The sequence below is a fragment of the Zonotrichia albicollis genome, chromosome 12 (assembly GCF_047830755.1).
Source record: "Zonotrichia albicollis isolate bZonAlb1 chromosome 12, bZonAlb1.hap1, whole genome shotgun sequence".
Taxonomy (NCBI): domain Eukaryota; kingdom Metazoa; phylum Chordata; class Aves; order Passeriformes; family Passerellidae; genus Zonotrichia; species Zonotrichia albicollis.
Genome location: NC_133830.1, coordinates 20,266,714 through 20,290,662, shown reverse-complemented (window position 1 = coordinate 20,290,662; position 23,949 = coordinate 20,266,714). Strand labels below are relative to the sequence as shown.

General features: G+C 44.4%; 1 long non-coding RNA gene across 1 annotated transcript; it reads right to left on the bottom strand.

Annotated features, from left to right (window-relative positions):
* Window positions 1–12,341: 12,341 nt before the first annotated feature.
* Window positions 12,342–23,633, bottom strand: LOC141730663 (uncharacterized). Its single transcript, XR_012582261.1, has 3 exons — window positions 23,400–23,633; window positions 20,582–20,664; window positions 12,342–19,158 (listed from the first exon to the last, which is right to left on the bottom strand). It is a non-coding gene; the product is annotated as an uncharacterized LOC141730663 (long non-coding RNA).
* Window positions 23,634–23,949: the final 316 nt, after the last annotated feature.

The following is a 23,949-nucleotide window of genomic DNA, read 5'->3' as shown; positions in this document are numbered from 1 at the left end:
GCATTAGGTGAATTTTGCAGAAATGTATCCCCAAGAAGAACAATTAGATTTCACTCATAATCCCTCCTGGAACTGCCTCTTTCTCCCTCCTTTTTCACTATGTTTTACTTTACAGACCATCATCTCCCAACTGTTTTATACAATTATTTGCCCTCCCCATAAAGTAAACATTAACATTTGCATATTCTGTAAGTTACATTTTATGAAATAACAAAACCTATAAAGCTTCCCAGCTGAGGACCTGCTTGTTTGGATTTTTGTGTGGAGCAGAAAGGAGGGAAGGAGGGGTTGTTTTGGAGCCCACAGCACTATTTCAGTGCTGATATAGAACAGTGAAGTGTTTTGAACTCTATTGTTGAGAATCCACGTGTGACATAAATCAGAATTATTATCCTTATCTCATCTCTGGGAAGGTTGCAGCACACAGAGATGATTTGCCCAAGGCCCTGCTGGGGCAGAGGCAGGGCTGAAAATAGAAGCTGTGTGCGAGCAGAGCTCAGTGACACCATCACACCGAGGGGCAGGAGTGCAAACGGGAACGCTGGCAGAGGGGGGAGCCACACAGGGATGCAGCTCCGAGCAGCTCCCTGAAAATAATTCATCTGCAGGGCTGAAATATGGCCAGAGCCACTGAGGAAACTCCTTACCTGCCCATGGTCAATAAACCACTTTCAAACATTAAAATAAAATAAAATAAAATAAAATACAATAAAATAAAATTATATGAAATTAAATATTATTATTATTACAGATGAAACACCAACTTCCACATGAAACTGCCAAAGTTCAGTTTCAGGAGCAGCACTGGAGCTCTGGCACTGCCCTACTCGCTGTGCCTGGCTAAATAATAATAATAATGATGATAATAATAATGATGATGGTGATAAGGATGATGATAATGGTAATAACAATAGTTATTATTATTATTATTATTATTATTATTATTATTATTATTATTATTATATTTTTATTTTGTTATTATTTTTATTATTATTTTTATTATTATTTTTATGTTATTTTATATTTTATTTTATTTTATTTTATTTTATTTTATTTTATTTTATTTTATTTTATTTTATTTTATTTTATTTTATTTTATTTTATTTTCTAGCCCATCTGAGCATGTGAACACACGTCCAGGAGGCAGCCAATGCCCCTTTCCCCGTGCTGAGCTGTGCAGAGCGGAGCCCTGCAGGGCCAGCAGGAGCAGGAGGTTTTGTTTGCTGGGCTCCGTGCCCGGGGCCAGCCCAGCCCTGGCACCCAGGGGTGCAGCCCAGGCTGGCACACGGGCAGGGCAATGCCAGGGCCCGGGGGAGTTGGTGCTGATCTGTTCTCACTGCACCACAGGCTCAGTGTGTCACTGCTCATCCTGGGCAGCTCATCTCCCTTGCAATGGGAATCTGATTCCACTGGGTGCACTGCAGCGGCAGCATTGTGTATCTCAAATGAAAATATGTTTCTAAATCTGATGTTTGACAGCTTTTCACAATGATATTTAAGTATTGAGCCATTTAAGCATCAAAACTTCTTATCTGGGCTAAACTGGTATGTGTGTTTACTTTCTGCTGGCTTCTTCCCCATTTATTTAGATTTAGAAACCAAAAATGTTGTGCCTGATTCATCCAAGAACTCAAATATATATCTAAAATTATGCCTGGTTAATTAGTTCCATTTAAAGTTTTTCTGCTCAAATGCATAAGCTTTTCAGCATGCTGCTGTTATGTACTAGATCAGGACTTTGGGAAGAGAAGGAGATCCATGAAAAATTCTTTTAATTGCCTAAAATTTTAGTCTGTAATTCAAAAGCTTCCTGCTATGTTTAAAGCCCAAATAACAAATCTTTTTTTTCTAATAATTAGTTGATGTGTACATATTCCTGAAGGATATTGAGATGTTTAATCCAGCAGAAAATTGCTATCTGGTGGACTACAGGGAAAAAGCAGGACAAAATTTTGTTATTATTATTTTTTTAAAAAATGTAGGCAATTACAATTAGGCAAGAATAAAGCAATATAGATAAATAATGGGGGAAGCAGAGCTCCACAAAGCTCAGTGTGCAGCTAGCACTGAAGTCATCACAAAAACAGAGGGGACAATGGCAGGGAGGGTCCCTGCTCACACCCTGGGCACAGGGACAGGGCACAGCCCAGAAATCCCAGCAAGCAGCTCTTGCATAACAGCTCTGACCCAGCAGCATCACTTCAGGGCTGCAGTCTGCCAGGAGGGAGGACAGGGCTGGGGCTGGTGCTTTGTCTGTGCACTTTCTCTCCCCATTTGGATGAGAGAACAACAAAAAAAAAAGCAAAAAAAAAGCAAAACATAGATAAATCCTGGAATGGCATTATTATTATTATTATTATTATTATTATTATTATTATTATTATTATTATATCAGAGTTTATATTATATTCTTAGAGTTAATAATTGATAATAATAGCAGTGTACAGCAGCCTTGTCTGCAGAACAAAGTGTCTGCCCAGAGGGAAGAGAAGCAATGGAAAAGGATCCCCAGTGTGTGGTGGAGTAGGGTTAATGTTAGCAATAAATTCAGTGAGGATGTAATTTGTGGTTTTCCCCAGTTTGGTGCATGGTAAGCAGCAGATCCAGGTAAACTCTTTGCTGCTGTTCAGGGTTTGGTGCCCAGGATTTCTGCATTTCCAGCCTGTGCCACTTGCTGGGTGCACAGGCTGGGGCTGGGGCTGCCAGCTCCCCCCACAGAACCAGGGGACAGTGAGGAGGAGGAGGAGGAGGAGGAAGCTGGGCTCTGATTTCACTGCTGAGGACCATGAATGATCTGTATCCAACAGAAAACAAACCCACACCAGCTGTGCTTTGGTAAAATGCTTGTGGAAGTTAATCTGGCTGGGAATGCAGAATTCTGAATTTGCATAATTCAGGGCTGGTTTCTGGTGTCCCACCTGAACCTCCTGCCAGAAGGGAGGTGGGAGCTGCTGTCCCTGTCACAGCAGTGCCACCAGTGCTGCTCTCATGGTGCTGGGGGATTCTGTGCTGGGCCATGGGAACCCCTCAGCTCAGGTACCTGGGTGTAAGAACCGAAAGGAGGGATGTGGGACTCCAGGGGCTCTCCAAAATGCAGTTTATTCCATCCAAAATGCAGTTTATTCCATCCAAAATGCAGTTTCTTCCATCCAAGAGGTTACAGCAGTCCAGGGTTGTGGGTGACAGAGCTGTGCCCACAGCTGTCAGCTCCAGCTGCCGCCAGGCCTGGAGACCCTTTGGTTTTGGTTACAGTGCATTAGACACTTTTCTTTGCTGAGCATCTTCATACAGAAGAACCAATCTATAGCTTAACTTTTATCTATAGCCTATCATAAATACTATAATTACCATATTCATGTTACTGTTCTCCAGTCACTAAAATTCAGTACATTACAGTTTAAGCTAGAAGTTGTTTTTCCAATTTTTTGCAGTGGAAAATTCTGAGACCTTTTTTCTACTTGCAACATTTGCTGACTTGTTTGCCTGTGCTGTCTTTTCTGCTTGGTAAAAACATCTTCTTGTTTGAGGTGGGTTTCAGCCATAAAAACCCCTTCTTACTAACACACCCTTTACTTCCTTGGTTATCCAGTAAGAGTGGCTCAGCAATTCTTTTCTCCCATATCAAAACTTGCTTCCATCTCTATTCCTTCATCAGACTCCACATTTAAAAATCTTTCTGCCAAGCACACATATCTGTGAGACTTCCTTGCCACACTTTCAACCTCCCCAGCGCTGGGGTCTGTGTGGGACATCTGGTTCTGACCCAAAGTGACACAAAATCCCACCCTTGGAGCTCCTGCTGACAAAGCCCAGCGGCAGTGGGGGTGTCTGGGGTGCAGACACTGTGACCCATCAGCCTCACCCAAATCTGTGTCACACAGAGCAGGCACAGGGACAGGCACAGGGACAGAAACAGGGGCAAGCTGCACACACAGAGCTCCAGAGCCCTGCAGACACTGCCAGCAGCTCCAGCCTGCCTTGCTATTGTTAGATTGGGAGTTGTTATCTCTGCTAACCTTGGAAATAATTCCAGCACTGGGGAGAGCTGCTGAAAAGGACCCTGACGGAAAATATTTGCTTCCCACATGGATGTTGTAAATACTCAGGCACAGATAAAATAACCTTAAACGAAGGGTAAAAGTCTGGCTCATTGTAAGGCAGTGATAAAACCTCCAGGTTGGAATCTCACAAAATAAGTTTTAGAGCCCTGCATAGGAATGATAATATGAAGAGACAACAATTTAAAAAAAAATAAATTGAATTCTGGAGCAGTTGATGAAAAGTGTTTCAAACTAAATTCTGTGACCTTGAGACACAAAATAGTTAAATATCCCATTTCCAGAAATACTCTTGGGGTCAGTCTAGGCTGCAGGGATATAGGGCACATCCTCTGGTCTAGGAGCCATGGCATGTCTGTATATTGAATCTGGCAAACTGGGGAGGTGCAGAATGCCACCCCAGCAAGCAAAGAGCTGAATCCATATGGATGTAGGAATTGCTTCCCAGTCTCTGGCAGTGATGCAGAGGAAGCTGATGAGCCTGTCCTGTTCCCCTTATGGAGAGAAGGAGGCTGGGATCCTCCTTGGAAAGAAGGAAGGGCTGGTGCTACCCAAATTTATTCACAGGCAGCACCTGAACATCTGCAGAGAAATTTTGCTCAGAGGCTCAGCCTTGTGAGACCCAGAGGAATTTCTCCTTTGGTGCCCCCATCCAGCTGGGCTCAGCAAGACAAGACACAAGGGACTGGTTTGCAAACGCAATCACCTGCAGGGTGTTCAACTCCAGTTTAACTTTGGGGTTCTTTTTTTATTTGCCCTTGGGGACAGCTTGCTGCAGCTTTCTGGAGGTGATTTGCACTGGGGACATTTCCCTGCGTGCCACTGCCATGAGTGTCATTATGGCTGTGCTGTCCCTGTGCCAGCACATCCTGGTGCTGAGCTGACAGCCCTGAGCCTTACAGGGGAAATATCCCTGCTCAGAGCCGCTCTGGAAGCATGCAAGCAACAAATAATCTTAATTACAAGGTATTTACAAAGCCAGTAGGATGAATTGGTATTTGTTGTTATTTGAACTTTAGAATTATTCTGCTAATAAGTGCATTGAATCTTTTTTGAGGTTAGGGAAAGTTGAGGCTGTGCAGATGCTCCTGGAGTCTTGGGTTGCTGTTGATAATTGCTGCCCCAGATGTGCAGGGTGTCTCTGCTTCGGCCCATGCAGCTGAAGAACAAGTCAGGACTCTTCACTTTTGGTCTTGAGGTTGTTTATTAATTCTTATGTACAAAATTTTCTTTCTGCTTAGCTGAGATCTGCCCAGCAGGGCAGCCACAGGCATTCAGACCACCCCCAAGGTGGTGTTGTCTTTTTGTACTACAAACTACATATAACATATTTACTCTTAATTCCCAATACCTATCACCTCTGTTAGACAGTGAGCTTGTACTCTAACCAATCCCAAAGTGCCAACATCACTGCAGAAAATGGAGAACAAGGAGAAGAAGAAAGGCAGGACATGCCCAAGTTCCTCCTCCATCTTGTCCCCATAACCCCCATTCCAAAAATCCTAAAATCTACGTTTTCACCCTGTGATAATTTTATTATTATACTATTTAAACCTCTGTGACTTTTATGTCCTCATACAAAGCTGGTAACTTGCTCCAGGGGTCACAATCAAATCCCCAGGTGCTCTGGGCTCCGTGCCAGGGTCTCTGAGCCCCCTTGTGGGGTCCTGGCAACTCTGGGCACCAGAGGGATGCACTGAGCTCTGGCCCTGGAGTGCCAATGCCCAGCCCAGCACCCCAGAGAGCCCCTGAGCTCTCCAGAGCTGGGGCTGCAGCTCAGCCCCGGGGGCTCCTTGCACCAGGGCTCTGTTCATAGGGAGGCTTTTCCTTATAAAAAGAGCAGCAAGGACTCGTGTCCTCTTCAGGATGTTAAACCAAAGGAGGTGTCAGCACTCTCTGATCTCCATGGGGTTGCTACATTGGCCTTTTCTCCACTTATTTAGGGTTAATGTAACATAACCTTCACTAGTTTTCCTGTTTGATTTGCATTTATCTTCCTTTTCATCAATGACAAGTTTCTGGTAGGGGTTCCATAATCATAATTTTGGTTCATCTGGGTTGGGCTCGATCTGGAGCTGGAAGTGCTGGGTTGATCATCTTAGAGAGCTTTTCCAGCCTTAATATTTCTGTGATTCTATAAACATTAGGGCTGTAGAGACCATGAATGATCATTTAGTTCTGCTTGCCATGCAGAGGAGGGTGAGGTAAAGCTACACTGCTCTTTAGAGATGCTTTATTTAAAATGCTTTATTTGAGCCCACTCTTAAAGGCTGTGACAAGGAGTGTGGGTTGCCCACACTGGAGCAGGTCTGATGGGTGTCCCAGATGTCCTGGAACCTTGAGGGATCCCTGGCTCTGCTCAGCTCATGGATAGACAGGTGAGGAAGGGAGGAGGTTTTCTGGTTTTAGAGGGGTTGGCCTTGAATCCACCTTGTATTTTCTTGTATGATAGAAAACTGTCATGTAGAGCAGTCAATACTGCATTTACTGAAGTGCTTGGAAAACGTGGCTTTGGTGTTCTTGGCTCTTCCAGCCCAGCCCAGGCTCTTTCCCTGGTTAGGATTCCCAGCAGTGCATGTTTTCAGCGGTGTTTTAAGCAGTGATGATTTCTGCACAGCCAAACCCCAGATGGAGCACTCCAAATGAGGCCCTTCCCCCACCAAGTAAACGTGGAATAATTGCTCCCTATTTCATGGGTATGGATCTGCTCTTAACACAGTCTGCCATCAGATGCTTTACTCTGAGCTGCCAGGAACTCCAGATCTATTTTTCCCCACAGTGTTCTGTGAACACTTACTCATAATTTGGTATTTCCCATTTGCAATTTTTTTTGTTGTTGTTTGTTTAGAGTTTTATTTTAGTAACATTAAAGCATCTATAATGCATGAAGGAAAATGTAGTTTTCTCATTAGTATCTCAGTGAAAAGAGCTAGAAAGGAAAGTGATGAGGGTAGGTGACTGAAATCAAGGTGTTTCTCACACAGAGCATGCTTATTTTGGGAATCAGTGAGGGAATTCCTCAGCAACCAAGACTGGAACTGCCAATCCATGAGCTTTGTCCCTCTGCTCCTGTCCTACCACTGTGCCCACACAGAGCCTTAGAAGAGCTGGGTTTTGTTGAGTGGAGCCTCCTCACTCACAGAACCCCAGACTGGTTTGGGTTGGGGGGGACCCCAAAGCCCCTCCAGTGCCACCCCTGCCATGGCAGGGACACCTTCCCCTGCCCCAGGTGCTCCCAGCCCTGTCCAGCCTGGCCTGGACAGAAAACTCCCTTCACATTTTAATTTTATTGCAGTTAACAGCACATCACTGACATTTCCATAGCACGACATTTCCAAGTCCATGTCTGGACTTGTCACATAAACCCAGAGCTGTGAGAAGATCCTGGGTGATCTTTCCTTCAGGGACAGTGTGCACAAACCCTGCTCATGCACTGAAACATTTCTTATAAATTGTTAACCTTCCATGGCTCTCACCTCCCTGCTCTTAGAGCAGAGCTTTGGAACCAGGAGCCTGGGATTTGTTTTAGAGTTGAGATTTGGGAAGGGAAAGAGCCACACGCTCCTGTCCACTGTGAAGGAGTGAACAGAGCACAATAAACAGGTTTTCTGAGGTAGAAGCAGGTTTCATGTTCTGGTCTGCACATTGATACTACTTACATCATTATATACAATAATCTATATTTCACATGCATACAATAATAATTATTATATATTTATAACACACAATTCTACATGGGTCAGCGCACAACAGCAACTTCTCAGCCTCAGTTAGCTGTAGAGTCCTGTCCAAAGCTGCTGGAATTCTAATTAATTTCTCACTGAAATCAATGGAAATGTTTTCATTGATTCTGATTGAGCTGTTTCAAGTGAAAGCATCATCCTGTCCATGCTCATTTGCAGATGTTTATCCAGACATTTCCTCAACGTAGTTTTCTGGGGTCTTATATTTCCTATGTTTTGATTTTGGGTGTAATTGTTGTGTGCTTTGGTTTTGATTAATTTTTTGGTATGTGTCAGAATTGTGGAAGTTTCTTCCTAAGCTCACTTTCCTAACGATAAACACTGGAAGGAGATCAAACCAGCCCTGTATCTTTAGAAGTGTATGGCCTGCCTCGATAGCAGCCTATCAGAGAATGTCAAGAACATAAAAAATGACAGCCCTGCTCCCCTGCACGTCAGGCAGCTCGCTGGGAAGGGAAGAGCCAGGAGGGATTGCAATGCATCCCCTCACGCAGCACTGAGGCTGGAACGGAGGGAATCCAGCCTGGATGGGAGAATCCTCCTCCCTGGAATCGCTGATCCACAGGCAGGGACGGACTCACAGCTGTGAGGCACCAGATGTGCCCAGCTGTTGCTGGCTGCCCAGCTGGCTCTGCCCTGACCGGGGGTGCCTCCCGCTGCTGGCACTCCCAGCACTGCTGGGGCTTGTCGGGGCCTCTGCTGCTCACAGTGATGTTAAATGCCTGAGATGTTCAAAGTCTCTTTTCCCAGCCCAGTGCTTGAAGAAGGAGCCAGAGCTCTTCAGTTCTCGGTCTCAAGGTTGGTTATTGTGTCTTATCTATAAAAAATTTTCTCCTGTCCTGCCGAGGTCCATCCAGCAGGACAGTCCAGGCACTCTGCCTGCCCCCAGGGCAGTGTTATGTCTTTATACTAACAACTACATGTACAATGTTTACAATTACTCCCCAATACCTATCACCTATGTTAAACACTGAGCTTCTACTCTAAACCACTCTGTCAGTGCCAACATCGCAGCAGAAGATGGAGGCCAAGAAGAGGAAGGAGAAAGGCTGGACATGCCCAGTTCCTTCCATCTTGCCTCCTGAACCCTCATACCAAAAACCCCAAAATCTACTTCTCCACCCTGTGATAATTTCACTATTATTCTACCTAAACTGTTGTGACTTTCTGATCTTCATACAAGGTTGGTGATTTGCTCCATAGGTCATAATCAAACCCACAGGTGCTTTGGGCTCTGTGCCAGGGTCTCTGAGCCCCCTGGCAGGGTCCTGTTGTCCTGGACAGCCAGAGGGATGTCCTGGGGTCCCACAGGGGCTGAGCATTCAGCCCCCACCGTGTCTGTCCGTCTGTCTGCCCCTCTGCTGGCAGAAAGCAGCACCAGGCCGAGCAGCAGGGCCTGGCAGCTGCTGGCAGAGCTGCAGCACCAGGGACAACTCATTCCTGCATCGTGGCCTTGCACTGGGATTTTCTGGGTAACCATGGCTGCATCCAAACTGGGACATCAGGGGCTGCAGTGCAGGGACCAGGGGTGCCATCCCCATCTCAGAGCAGCCCTACAGCAAGGAAAAGCAAAAGAGACCCTTCCCAAAAGCAGCACCTCAAGCCAAAAGTCAGTTTTTTCAAATGATGGACTCATAGCAAAAATATCCCATCCCAAATGCAGCAGTGAGTGTAGGGTCATGGCAGTGGTGTGCAGGTGACAGCCAGGATTCTTTCAGATGAAACAGAATAACAAAGAGAGGCATTCAACTATTCTGCCTTCAGATGGGAGCTTTGGTAGAGGTTTTAATAAAACACCTGTACCATGAGGCATTTGTTATATTTGCCCAATTATCCCATCATCAAAAAAACCAAACAATATTAGAGGTAGCAGCAATTTTAATTGAATAGTTTAGAAAATATATAAAATCAGATACACTTGAAATATTGACAATATAATTTGATTAAAAATAAGGGATAATTTGGTTCAAGCTCTTCTTTAGGCATTGAGTCTTAAGGAGCAAATTGAAGAAGAGATTCCTCTTACAAAGGAGAACATCCAGAGGAGGCTGAATGCCAGGGGAACAGGGCATCCAGCCTTTGTGACCTGCTCTGCAGCCCTGCTAACATCAGAGAGTCCAGGGACACTTGGAAATGATGGTACAAGCTATAAATATTCCACCTGCTTCCCTGAGCCTTCTAAAACTGAAATTCCTGCCTTGGGCTGCTCATCTGCTTCAGGAAACAGGAGTAAACAGCAGCCACTTGCCAAAAAGCATCTTGACTGAGGGAGGGACAAACGAGATAGATTTTAGCTGCTATTGTCCCTGGGTTTTTGTGTCTGCCACTGTGACACTTGGTTTGCAGCTTGGAACTTTGCTGTGGTGACAAAAGTCGGCCCGTAATGAGGAGGATCTGGGAGTTTTCCGTCAGTGATTCTCTGCTGAGGGCTGGCGGCTGCTGCTGCTGCTCCCTGGCAGAGCTGCAGTGGTGCCAGCTCCTGGCTTTGTTTCGTGGCGCCTTTTCCCTGCAGGTACTATGCTGAGCTCATTTTAAACTGTCTTTTGTATTCTATTAAAAATAAGCTGGAGTTGTGGAGATTCTTCCAAACGTTCATCTCCTGAGTGCCAGATTCAGGATTGCTGTGTTTTGTGTAGAAAGGGTCCAAAGGCAACTCAGAAACAAAGTGGGAAATTGTTCCCAAATCCCATTAGGATTCAGTGTGGAACCTGCTCTCCTCCCTCCCTGGGACCCTCATGGGGGCTGAGGTTTCTGTTTGCCCTGAACGAGAGCAAACCCAGGTTCATGGGGGATGTGCCCTCTGACAAAGGGAATTTGGATTTTAAATGTGCCACCTTTGTGCTCCTGGCTTGCCTCAAAGGGAGGTTTTCAGCCATGGAATGGGGCAGCACCTTCCAATCACTGTGGGCCAGGTAGAAAACTCAGTTTTGGAGGGTTTGCACATGCATTTTTAAATTTTTTTGTCTGTCTGAAAATTATTATTTATTTTGTCCTCTGTTTCAAGTAGCTGTGTGGGTGACACCAGATGAGGAGACAGAGAGGGGCCCTGAGCTCTGGGTGTCCTTGGCTGCAGGGAGGGCTCTGAGCAGGGCCCAGGCAGTGGAGGCAGAATTTGGAGCCAATGCTGCTGTCAAACAGCAAATTGCAGCTGTCTGGGCGAGACAGAGTTTGAGGATATATTCTCTTAAATTCTTTTAACATGTATATTCTCCTTAAGAGAATACATATTTGAAAAAATATATATAATTTTATATATTATGTTATGTTATGTTAATCTTTTAAGAATATATATGATTTTTAAAATATATATTATCTTTAAAATGGATAGAATCTCTTAAATTAAGGCTCAATTCCCCTTTTTTTTTTGGTCTAGACCAGAGGTTTTTTGGCCTAGGACCAGAGCTAATTCCAGAAGCTGCCATCCCCTTGGACTTCCCTGGGGATGGGAAAAAGAGGAAATTTCAAAGGAGATCAGGGAGAGGCACCTGGATGAGCAGGGGCTGTGGTATTGCAGTCAGGCATGTGGAGCCCAAGGAAGGGAAAGATGAATAAAGAGAAAACAGGCAGAAACTCTGCTGTCCTTTGTTTTGACTCATTATGGCAAAAGAAAAATGGCAGGATGGAAATGAGAGGCCACAAAAATCTTTATTTTAATATGAGTATAGGAATTTGTGTTCAGGATGTATAAGGATAAATTCATTTAGTGCCAGTGATTACATAGGAAATGGAGGATCACTTAACTATTTTAGAGTTCAGGATGTAGTTAAAGAGAGGAAAAGGAAAGTTCTCTCCTCTCTTTGGAGTTTTTATTTTATGAGGTGGGAGGACAATAGTGCAAATACAGATTTTCTTGGAGGCAGACTCTTTACTCAGGTGCTTTATGTTAAACTGAATTGCATTGAGTAACTTCAGGTATATAAAGGGATGGAAAATTTAAATGAAACATCAATACAACAGGCTTTTGCCACCAGAGACTTTGCACCATAAAAAGTGCAAAGGTTAATGGCATGAGAAACAAAGGGCTGCACATCCTGATTAAACCAAACCCTCTCCAGTCTGTTTCCTGCTCTCCATGGGGCACCAGCACTTGTGATCTGCCAAGGTTATGGCCTTTGTTCTTTATTACCCCTTGTGATAAAAATATTCCACCACTCTGGGGCTGCCAAGCTCCTGGTGAAGGCTCTGGGGCTGTTTGGCACACGGGGATGCAGAGTTCAGGGTTGGCCCTTGGGCTGCAGGGATTGCAGGGACTGCAGGGACTGCAGGGACTGCAGGGATTGCAGGCATTACAGGCATTGCAGGCATTGCAGGGATTGCAGGGATTGCAGGGACTGCAGGCATTGCAGGGACTGCAGAGATTGCAGGGATTGCAGGGACTGCAGGGACTGCAGGCATTGCAGGGATTGCAGGGGTTGCAGAAACTGCAGGAATTGCAGGGATTGCAGGCATTGCAGGGACTGCAGAGATTGCAGGGATTGCAGGGGTTGCAGAGACTGCAGGAATTGCAGGCATTGCAGGAATTGCAGGGATTGCAGGGGTTGCAGGCATTGCAGGCATTGCAGGGATTGGGGTTTGTACCAGGGCAGGGCTTGGGTGCTGCAGGATGGGGTCACCCTTTGGCACAGGGTTGGAAAGAGGGGGATTCAACATTCCCATCCCCAAACACAGGGCCTGGCTCTGCTCTGCCCAGTCCCAGTGGCAGGGGAGGATTTTCTTTTGATGGAAACTGTAACCAGGGGGAAATAACAGCAGGCACTGCCCCACACTCTCCTCAGTCCAGTGCTGGATTCAGCTGCTTCTTCCACTGGTGCTTATTTCAAGTCCCAGTGTTGTTGTTCTGTTACACTGGAATTAAAATCCAAAATATCTGAAGCAAACCACAGTGGACTCCTAACACAAGTGGTCAGGAGCCCCGAACAATACAATAGTACCACTGGTAATGGTGAACTGAGCACTCTGGGTGATTTGTTTTCAAAAATCAGGTTCTGCTTGGCTGCCAAAGCAGGAGATTGACCTATGTGATACAACAAGGGTTTAGCTGACCATATGAATTTCTCTGACAATTCTACATGAATAACATAAGTCACTGATGGTAAAAATACCTTCTGAAACAACTTTTTTGTGTTCTGCTATAATTCATTAAATAATGCCATAAATCAGTGTGAAAAATCTGAAGGCATCTGATTTATGTTTAAAAAAGGTTTCCAAACTTTTTTCAGAGAGTAGGGGAAGCTAAGGCTACTTGTGTGAAGTAATAGCTAGATTTGTCAGGCACTTTCTGTCAAAAGATTTACAATTTCCCAGAAGAAATGGAGTCAGGGGAATGAAGTGTGCCAGATGTCTCAGTCACTGAGTGACAAAATCAAAGCCACTCTTAGCATGTAACACCTGAGAGTAGGGCTGCAGATCACAATAAATACATGGATAAGTTGTCCAAATGATCTTTTTACACTTAACTATTCAAGCATATTCTATTATTAATTCTTTGTAAATCAGTAATTAAATGGATTCTTCTTTACGACTCCTCCAAGGTGTTCCAGTTCTTTAGAGCACCCTCGGCCTCCTGAGGTGCCTGTGGGTGATCTCTGATCTGTCCAGCAGAGATCTGAGTGCTGATAAGGGTTCATGTTCTGGGAGATAGCTCCAGCACGGGGGGTGTGCACTGGAAACCTTTCCAGATGAGTTTGTGCTGCTGTGAGGAATGAACTCATTCCCAGAGTTGCTCTGCATGACAGCAATGAGTTCTCAGTTTTTCCTGATCCTTTGGGTGCAGCACAGAGAGCCAGGGACAAAGCACAGCGTTCTGAGAGGTGACAGTGAGGGTAGGAGGAAGAGGAGGTGCTGGTGCAAAGCATCCTCAGTGTCTGCAGCTCCACGGCCCAAAGGAAGGGGTTTGAGGTTACTTTCCTGCCCCTTCCCCTCTGAGGTTTGCACACTCTTAAACTGTGGGGGTTTTGATGCTTTAATAATGTTCTCTGTCAGATTTCTTTCCGGAGGGCACCACTCTGTCTCTTCAGTTTTCTCTGAGCTTGTTGCAGCTCTCCATGACACAAACTTCCCTTTGTGCTGTCTGGGCACCACAGCCTCTGGGCTGCAAGGGAGAGTCCCAGGCATGGGGTTCTATGGATGGGAAAAATAACTGCAGTAAGGCTGGGGTGAATAAAGACCCAGCCAGTGCCTATTGCCGGCCACTAATAATTCGTTAAAATAAATTAAATAATTTGTGGTTATTTACAGACCACGAACGAGACGGGGCTGCTGTGGAACATGCCTTGAGCTGTTTTATTTTCCACCATCAGTCTCATTACATGGTTATGACAATGGGAGGATGCCACCAGCTCACATCCCAGGCAGCAGACAGAGAACTTAATGTTATAACTTACTTTATAAGTTTTTTGACCAATCATACAAAGCAAAAGCATATTGACAGTAGTTCTATCCAACCACTATAAGCACACGTACCTTTGGTTAAAACAATGCTTGCTTATCTCGAATACAATACCTACTTGTAAGTCTGAAAATACAATGCACAGAGCTGCATTATTAAGATTTAACCTTCCTAATATCTTGCTAGATAAACTTTTCTGTAGCTTAGAGAGTTATTCAAGACAAGCATTAATACACAGACCATTGTTCTATTTGCCCTTGCTTTTCTACACTTTAAATAATTTTTCTGCTGACCTATCTAGTGACTGCTGCTTAGCTCTAATCACAGTTCTGCTGTCTCTGAAGCCTGCATTTTGCAGCTTTCCCAAAAACTTCTAATTTTGTGGATTCCCACAATTCCCCCTCTCTGTTCACCTAAAAAGAAACCTTCATAATGGTGTCATTTATTACTTGCGTTTCGTAGCCTTACTATAATATTTCTGCTTATTATCTACTTAAAGCATTTTCTTGCTTGCACTAAGCATTGCTATGTCACAGCACAGCAATTTAATGCTGTGAAAGTCCAGTCATTTGAAAGGGCATAAATTACACTGGACAATAGTTACAAGTCATTGTTCAGCTTATGTTGTGAGGGTCCCCAGGACGAGGTGAGAGATGAGAATTGGCTCCAAGTTCTCAGAAGGCTGATTATTATTTTATATCATATTATACTATATAATATAATATTATATTATATTACATAATATTATATTATATAATATCATATTATGAAAATTATATACTAAAACTACACTAAAGATAGAGAAAGGAGACATCAGGAGGCTAGAAAAGAATGAATAATAAAAACCCCTGACACACCAAAGTCCTGACACAGCTGGATTGGGATTGGTCATTCATTCAAAACAATTCACATGGAATCAATCAAAGATGCACCTGCTGGTAAAGCAACCTCCAAACCACATTCCAAGCAATCAGATAATTATTGTTCACATTTCTTTTTTGAGCCTTCTCAGCTCAGTTCCCACCCAACCTCTGCGTCCCTTCTCCTTCTTTGCCCTGCTCTGTGCCTTCACAAAAATATTATTGCATTGAAAGCAGAACAAGGCAGGGGGCAGAAATGCCTTGGCTCCAGCACAGAGAAGACAGATTTGCTCTCTAAGCTTTGTCACCTGGAAAAATTTGCAGTTTCCTTTGATAACAAATAACACATGGAGCAACAGGAAATCTGCCAAGCATGGCAGAGGCTGTAAGTCACCACTAACAGGGACACTTCATCAGTGGCAAGCCATGAAGAGAGGGAAACACAACCACTGTGGCCCCGCTGCACGAGAAGCCAAAGCTTGAGGGACACCTGGAACCCACATAATTCATAAAGATTGAGAGCAGTGTGTGAAAGGCAGCAAGAACTGCAGTGATGAACTCCAGGTTATTCCAATGCAGGGCCAGGAGAGCCTGGAGGATGTCTCAGCTTTCTCTGCCCTGGTTTGGAGTCAGTCCTGCTCCCAGGGCTCGTCAGTCCATCACTGATGCCACCAGAGCTGGGCTTGTCCTGCAGAGAGTGAGGAGAGCACAGGGGTGGGGAGGCAGAGATGGAGGAGCAAAAATCAATCCATTACTGGCAAACTGGGAATTTCTTGGCTGAGTGATTACTGAGGCTTAGAACAGCATTGGTATCAGGATGGAGCTGCTGCACTGGACCCATTAAGAGAGAGTCACCAGACAGCTCTTTAAGTTGGAAATTCATAATTACTTTGACTTTATCCAGAAGTGTAATGTATTTCATTCTTTCCCAGTGCTGGACCAGGCAGTCAGTAATTACACTAATAGTGTTATCTCCCTTATTAAAGAATTTCTTATCTGAGTAATATTGCTCATTTATATGCATCTGGTATAATTTGAGCTTTCAGGACTTTTTATGATCATATATATGGTTTTGTCTTTCTTTTGATTCTTCCTGACTCCTTAGACATAATGTCTTTCTTGGCTAACAAAATGCCATTTCTACCTCTGGGTTTAAACTGTTTTTAGCAACAAGGGTAAATTTTAATTCTAGCAGGAATGTGAGTCTGACCCAAGGGTTCTGGCCCTCCCCTTATCTCTGCTGTAAGGGTGGGGCTGCTCCAGCTCTGAAATATCCTCACTGGTGCTCCCAGTGTTCCCCTTCAGGCATGCAGGCAAACTGTGGTTTTCATTTCAGCTGTTCCAGGTTTGCTTGGAATCTTCATATTTCTTAGATTATTTTTTAAACAAAGGAACTGTTGTGACAGCTTGTACTAAGCTATCTACAAAAAGCGATTTCTCTTCAGTTTGCACTTGAATTTTCTTGTTGTGCTGCTTTGTGACAAGTTTGGGTTTAATGATGACACCATGAACTTGTCACCTTTTATCCAAGAATTTTTCCTTTGTAGCTTTCTGAGTGCATTTGCTGAACTGTGAGATTGAAATTTAAATTACTTCAATGCCTTTTATAACCCTTGTAAGTATGAATTATATTTCTTAATTATCTTTTCCAGTATTTAGGCATTTCACAGATTGGGAAACAGATTTTTCAAAAAGATAGCCTTGATTATACAATACACTTGGTGTTTCTTTCTCCATAGGAATTTAATTTTTATTGAAGTCATTAAAACTATTAATTTTTGGTTGGAAAAGCTACACTTGGGCCTCTCAGGAAAGCAAGACTCCTGTCTCCAGGGAATTACAGATCATATCTCTCATTTGCCTGTTTTCCCATGGGCTCTGGCCCCCCCTTTGGGGGCCAGGGGACACTGGCACAGCCTCATCCCAACACCTTTTCTTTGAAATTATTACTTAAATAATTGTAAACAATTGTAAACAATTATTGTATCCATTAAAAATTCCTCTTAATCTGCCTGATTCTCTCCAGGAGTGAAACTGTGTAGTCAAAATGCTGCAACACATCCCCACTCCCATGGCAGCCTGCTTGCTCTGGCCTGATTATTCTTTACACACAGCTTTTAGAGAAATGTGTTACTCCAGTGAGTATCTCCAGTTCTCAAGTGAGATCTGTCTTTTGCTGTGAGAATTCAGATCAACATTCACTGTGTAATGAAATTCCCACAATTTTCACTGGAGCAAGAGGACTACATTTAGTCATAATTATGCTGTACTCTGGGCCATGTGTGAGATCCTGATTCAGTTCAGAGTGTGAATTAAAGTGGAATCTTTTTGCTTTAAAAAGAATTGACCCAAATTCCAGATCATTCCTTGGGAATGCCCCCATTCCCTCCCACCCCATTCACCATGAAAAATGGTGAAGTCAGAGTTTCATCCTGCTGGAGGGAGGAAGAGGGGGAATGTTTAGGATCAGAGGGAAAGTAAAGGATTTGGAGCCAGAGAAGGGGAACCTTCCCCATCAGCTCAACAGAAAATTCGGATAGAAACTGCTGAAGTACAAAATGTGAGGGACCTTTGGGGCAGGCCAAGAGCAGCAATCAGAGGAAGGGCAGCAAGTGCAGCACCACAGATCTGAGGGGTTTCCAGAACTTCCAATCCCTTCTTTGTCCAAACAGTTTTAATGAGAAACCTCCGTGTGGAGGTGTCAGGGACAGCTCTGCAGGAGCCTCCCCTTGTGCAGCAGGGACAGGAGCCAGCCTGGCACTGCCACAGCCCTGGGGACATCCTGGGGATCAGCTCCAGGAGGGAAATGCCATTTGCTTCACTTGCCCATCGCTCAGGAAGCCCTGGGGATGTGGCCCCAGCCCCCCGAGGCTCAGAACTTCCTTCCTCTGCAGATACGGGCTCCAAAGCGCTGCCAGAGACAGGGGCACAGCAACATTCCATCTTCTCCTGTAAAAAACAGGAAAAGTGGGCTTCCCTGTGCCCTACCAAGGCTGTCTGGTCCTGAGGGCAGGAATTAGCTTTTCTGTGTCTGACTTTGCCTTTTACACAGCTGCAAATCCTGGCAAGGCTGAGTTACATCTCTAGAGAAAGGACTAATAAAAATGTGGGTTTACTTTTAACAGATAGCAGTAGTTTCACTTTTCCTGGGATGTTGATAGCCTGTCAGTGGAAAATGTAGGCTTGGACAGTCTGGGTGTGATTTATCTTCCTATGAAACCTGGCATGAATTTCCCAAACACTTCTAGTTCATGATAACACATCTTCTATTTCACTTCCTTCCATTGTTAGACAGAAAACATCACCTGATGAGTGGCCACAAAACCCAGCATGAAAAGGTCTCCAACCCAACTTTTACTAAGCACAAGTGAAAACAAGAGAAGTTTTGTGAGCTGGCCCACCCATGTTGGAAATATTCATTTTACATGTGCTCCTCAAATAAATGGCACTGGAGCCACCATCTTCAGCCCTAAAATGTACCCTTCTTAGTGTTCTCTCAGCTCTGACACCTGAGAGGTTTTAAACATTGAAGAATTAATTATGCAGTTTAATTAATTGAGAACTACTGTATTAAAAAAAAAATACAAAAAACCCCAACAACCAAGTACCTGAATCCCAGCATTTTAATTGCCACAGAAATTATTATAATGACCTAGAAAATCTAAAGTTTTGAGGACAGAGCAGCAGGGTATTCTTGAAAAACATTTTCCATCTGCTGTGTGGTGGTAGTTGCTACAGACTGCACACAAAGGCCTCAAACACCAACTCACTAACCAACCACAGAATATAAATTAATCTGTGTAAATGGAAAGAAATTCAGTGATGCCTCATTCATTCCAAGTTCTTAGGTGTAACAAAAGTTTCCCCACATTTGCAGAGCTCAAACCCTTTTTATTTATCTTACTTTCATTCTGCCAAGCATAAAAGCTGGGATGATACAAGAAAATAAAATGTGCAAGCAAAATAGAAGACAGGCATTCCCTGAGCTACCATTTGGAGATTCTGGCTGAAGTGGGCTGCAGGACCAGGGTGGGTCACTCTCTCACCAAAGGAAGTTGGTTTTGGCAGCAGCTGCTGGACTCTGAGGAGGCTGATGATGATATTCTGCTCTTGAATAGAAAAAACATACAGAACCAGCAGGTCAAATTAGCCTATTCTGTTAAAAGGAAGGTTGTGGATATCTCCCTGTTACATCATTTCCAGTGGCCATCTCTGCAGGGAGGGAGCAAAGCTGGTTCAGAGTGCATGGAGAGAGGAGCTGAGAATCCCGGAGCAGCTCCAGAGCCTGCCTGGGGTCCATGAGCAGAAACCCGAGCCCAGCCAGTGAGCCCTGCAGCCACAGAACTTGGTAAAAATGGGAAATTGTAGTGCCAGGTCTAACAGTGCTTGTTATATTATCTACTACATTAAATCCCTGACAAATATTTATTGGGATTAAATCTGTCCTCTGCTCTAATTTTATACAGCACTGCCAGGGCATAAACTTCATTAAACTCTGTGTAACAGATATTTGAATCCTAACTAGGAAGTCTCATTTTCCAACATCACATCAGTTTTAGCCTCTCTATTTTATCCCTATTCAGTCATCACTTCCCATTAATTTATGTTGTTACTCACTTCCCTTAGCTTTAGCTGCTTCTCAGGTACTTATTTCAGCAGCCCTGTGCTCAGGTTCCAGCCCATGCTTTGGGACAGGACTCGCTCTGAGCCCAGCAAGGAGCTGCTTTTCCTCAGGAACTGTTAAAATCAATGAGATCTGACAGATTCAGTGCAAAAGGGAACTGTGTTTCCCAGGATTATATTCATGGAACACAGAACTCCGTGCATGAGCTTATGGGTAAGTGCAAACAGATTTCCCTGTTAAGTTCAGAAATAAGAAGGAAAGCTTATCTCCACTTCCATTCTGCTTTAGCCAGCAACATCCAACATTAATTCATGAAAAGACACATATTTCCCTTCTCTCTGTTTTGTTCTACTGAATTAATAGATGCCCCTATTATGATTCTTGCCTAAACGCAAACAGACAAGGTGCCTTCCCTCCCCTGCAGGCCAGCACTCTGCAGGTACATTGGGATTGTGCTTTTTGCACACAGCTACTCCCTCCCCTGCCCTGGTGCCTCCAGCCAGGAAGGCAGCACTGAGCTGGTGTTCAGGAGCTGCATGGAAATATTCAACAGATGCTTCAGCACTCCGGAGCCAAGCTGGCAGTTGTGCGCCACTGGAACAAACATGCCGGGGAAAATCGATGCATAATTAATTGATTTGCTCACTCAAAACTTCAGTGCTGATTGCAACAGCCCCCAGTTATGTAGATTTTTTGCTACCAGCTGTGGCTTAAATGAAATTAGTTTGGCCCATGTGAATATATATTATTTACAGTCAGGTCAGGTGCTGCGCTGTGGATTCATCTCCTGCAAACCCCTCGTTCATTGCACTCTGAACTGAAGGAAAGCTTTTCCCTCTTATGGTGAATTTTTCTTTCTTTCACTCAGCCCTGTCTCAGCTCCTTTTATCTTCCAGTTTCATCCTTACCTTTAGATGAATTTTTGCTGTTGCTCCTTCACTGGCTGTAAGTTACTGAGATGTAAAAGCACAGCAGATACTCAGTGATGGCCCTGATATGTGACCACATAGGAATTCACTCTGTAATCACTAAATAATCACAATAACTGCATATCTCAACATATGGCAATAGAAATGTGACATTGCCATCTTTTTCCATGGTTCACCGCATCTTTTTTCTTTTAAGTGCAGTGCATAAGCTTCAAACACACCAGGCTGCACAACATTTGTGCTAATGCTGCCAAGCCACCCTCTAAAATATTTTATGAACCACGAGAACATTTTAATCTGTTGGCATTTCCTTAATTAAGACAGTTTTACTGCTGCCTGAAACAGAGGTGTTACATTAGCTGAGGATCTCTGCACTGGGTAAATTATGACATCTGTCTTCTAAATAGAAGTTTGCATTACACATTGAGGAATGAACTGGTGTGCATTTAATTCAAATGGATGATCAGAGTTTTTTGAAAATTAATATCTACCTTTCTAGGAGATTTCCATTATGTTAAATTACGTTTTTAAAAGCCCATTGCATGAGTAATGTTAGTGCATATCAGTTCATAACATTAGCATTTCCTGCCACAATGGAGCCCTTGAAAATGTCCACTGAAAAAGCACACATTGTTGAAGATTTACTGCTTTGTAAAAATTCTAAGAAATGCTGCTCAGGTGGAAATATTTTTTTACCTTACTGTGTCAAGCTGCACAACACAACAAATTCATTTGCTGTGATTGTATATGCCAGTGGTGAGTTAGGTCAAATTATTCATACATATCACACATATAACATTTAATGACTTTCAGAATCTTGCATTTTCCCCTAATAAAACACATAAATATTACACATTCCCACCCTAACACATTTACTGCTTACAACAGGTAGAGGAACTATTCTGCTGAAAGCCATGGTTTCATGCTTTTAAAAAGGTGTAAGAGCTTTTATATGGATGATTTTTAAAATAAGAATGAAGAGGTGATTTCCAATTCCTTGGAATTGCTATGGATGCAGCAGTGTATGAGGCATGGTCAGCTTTGGAACTATTTATAGCAGAACTGAGGTCTCTTACCTCAAAGACAGCTTATAAAGCCCAATAATTGATTATTTCAGCCCTGACAGAAGTGCGTCTGTGTGAGCAGCAGTATCAGGATCAGCAGGGACATGGCTAAAATGTTGTGTTAAAAACCAGTGGTTTCATCACAGAAAAGTTCAGAGCTGTTCTGGAGGGGCTTGGAGGTTTTCAGATGCTGAGGATGAGCAGAAGCAGCAGAAGGGAAAGTCCTGAGCCTTTAATCAGTGCTGGGAGGTGCAGAACAGCTGGGGCTGCTAAACTCTGCACCAAGAGCTCTGGTGCTCCCTCAGAGGAGATGGATGGATGGATGGATGGATGGATGGATGGATGGATGGGTGGGTGGATGGATGGATGGATGGATGGATGGATGGATGGGATGGATGGGATGGATGGATGGATGGATGGATGGATGGATGGATGGATGGATGGATGGATGGATGGATGGGATGGATGGGATGGATGGATGGATGGATGGATGGATGGATGGATGGATGGATGGATGGATGGGATGGATGGGATGGATGGATGGATGGATGGATGGATGGATGGATGGGTGGATGGGATGAATGGATGGGATGGATGGATGGATGGATGCATGGATGGGTGGATGGATGGATGGATGGATGGATGGATGGATGGATGGATGGATGGATGGGTGGATGGATGGATGGATGGATGGATGGATGGATGGATGGGATGGATGGATGGATGGATGGATGGATGGATGGATGGATGGATGGATGGATGGATGGGATGGGATGGGATGGGATGGGATGGATGGATGGATGGATGGATGGATGGATGAATGGATGGATGTGTCCTGGCAGCACAGCTGGGACACAGCTGCATCCCTGGGCTCCTCACTCAGGGCTGCAGGAGGAGTTCCTGGCTCCCCTGCTCTCAGGAATGGCAGATGGGGGGTGCAGCCAGGGAATTCTCTCTCATGGGAGCAGTTTAATGGCTCAGTGACCTCACAGGATGAAGCTCTGGATCTTCACCTAGGGGAATCTTTCAAAAGTTTTTAAGTTTTCAAAAACTTTCAGGAGATAGCCCCAGTGGCTTAAATTGCTAAAAATGCTGGAATTTCCTTGTGTTGTCCTAATCTTTACACCTTGTTCTTTTCTCTGGCATGGGGATTTCACCCTTCCTGCCCTATCCCTCAATATTGGCAGTGGTGCTCATTGTCCATAGGCATTCTCAGCAGTGCTGTGCAAATCCTGTATTCCCTGCAGCATTGTGACTTTCTCAGCTTTCTCAGCTCAGAAAATCAGCACAAGACTGCACATAAACTAAGGCTTTACCTCATTGTGGGAACGGACCAAACCCACAGACAGTGGGTGTGGCACTTCATTATGTGATTTAGAGGCCATGGAATGCCCAATCCAAGGTTGGACATGATGACCTTGGAGGTCCTTTCCAGCCTTACTGACCCAGTGATTCCATGGCTGGCACTGGAGTGGGGGGAGCTGCAGCACCAGGAGAGCCAAGGCTGGGAGGGTGCAGGAGCAGGACTGGATGGGTTCCAGTGCCCCCTCCCTGCTCCCTCCCTGCCCCAGGAGTGTTTCCAGCAGGGGATGCTGCCCTTGGAGCAGCCTGCTGGCTCTGCCAGGCTGCCCAGGGATGGGGAGTTGAGCCAGGAGGGCACAAGGATATTTTCTGTGCCAGGTATCCACAAGCAGACCCTCCCCAGCCCCAGCCCAGCCCTGCTGGTGACTCACCTGCCAGTACCTGTTGGCACTTTGGTGTGTGAGTGATTCAGCCCGGGGTGCTCTCCTCCCTCTCACTTTTCACTGCATTGAAATTGGACATTCTGCATGGGGAAATTACAGGTTCCTGCCTCTGAGGGTGATTCACACCACAGCACAACAGGCACTTGTTGAGGCATCCAGCATGACTTCATCCCTTGCTGTTGTTTCAGCAACTGAAAGAGGCTTTATCCAGGATGGGTTTCTGATCCTGGATCCTAATCTATGTAATAATATTTACATAGATTATTTTTTGTCCTTTACATCACACTTGTCCATGATCATCCTTTTTTGATCGTTTTGAATCCATAAAAGCATGGGACTAAGAAAGAATTTGCACCTTCAATTTTCCACCAAATGCTGGAGGCCATTTCTAGTTCCTTTGATGTTCTTGGGCCAGACACAAATGTTCTGAGCCACTTTTGCTTTGTACCATGGTGTGGAAAGCTGGAAGTTAATTTCACCTAGGGATGGGGCCGGGCACACAGCTGGCAGAGTGGGATACAGCTGCACTTTGTCCTGA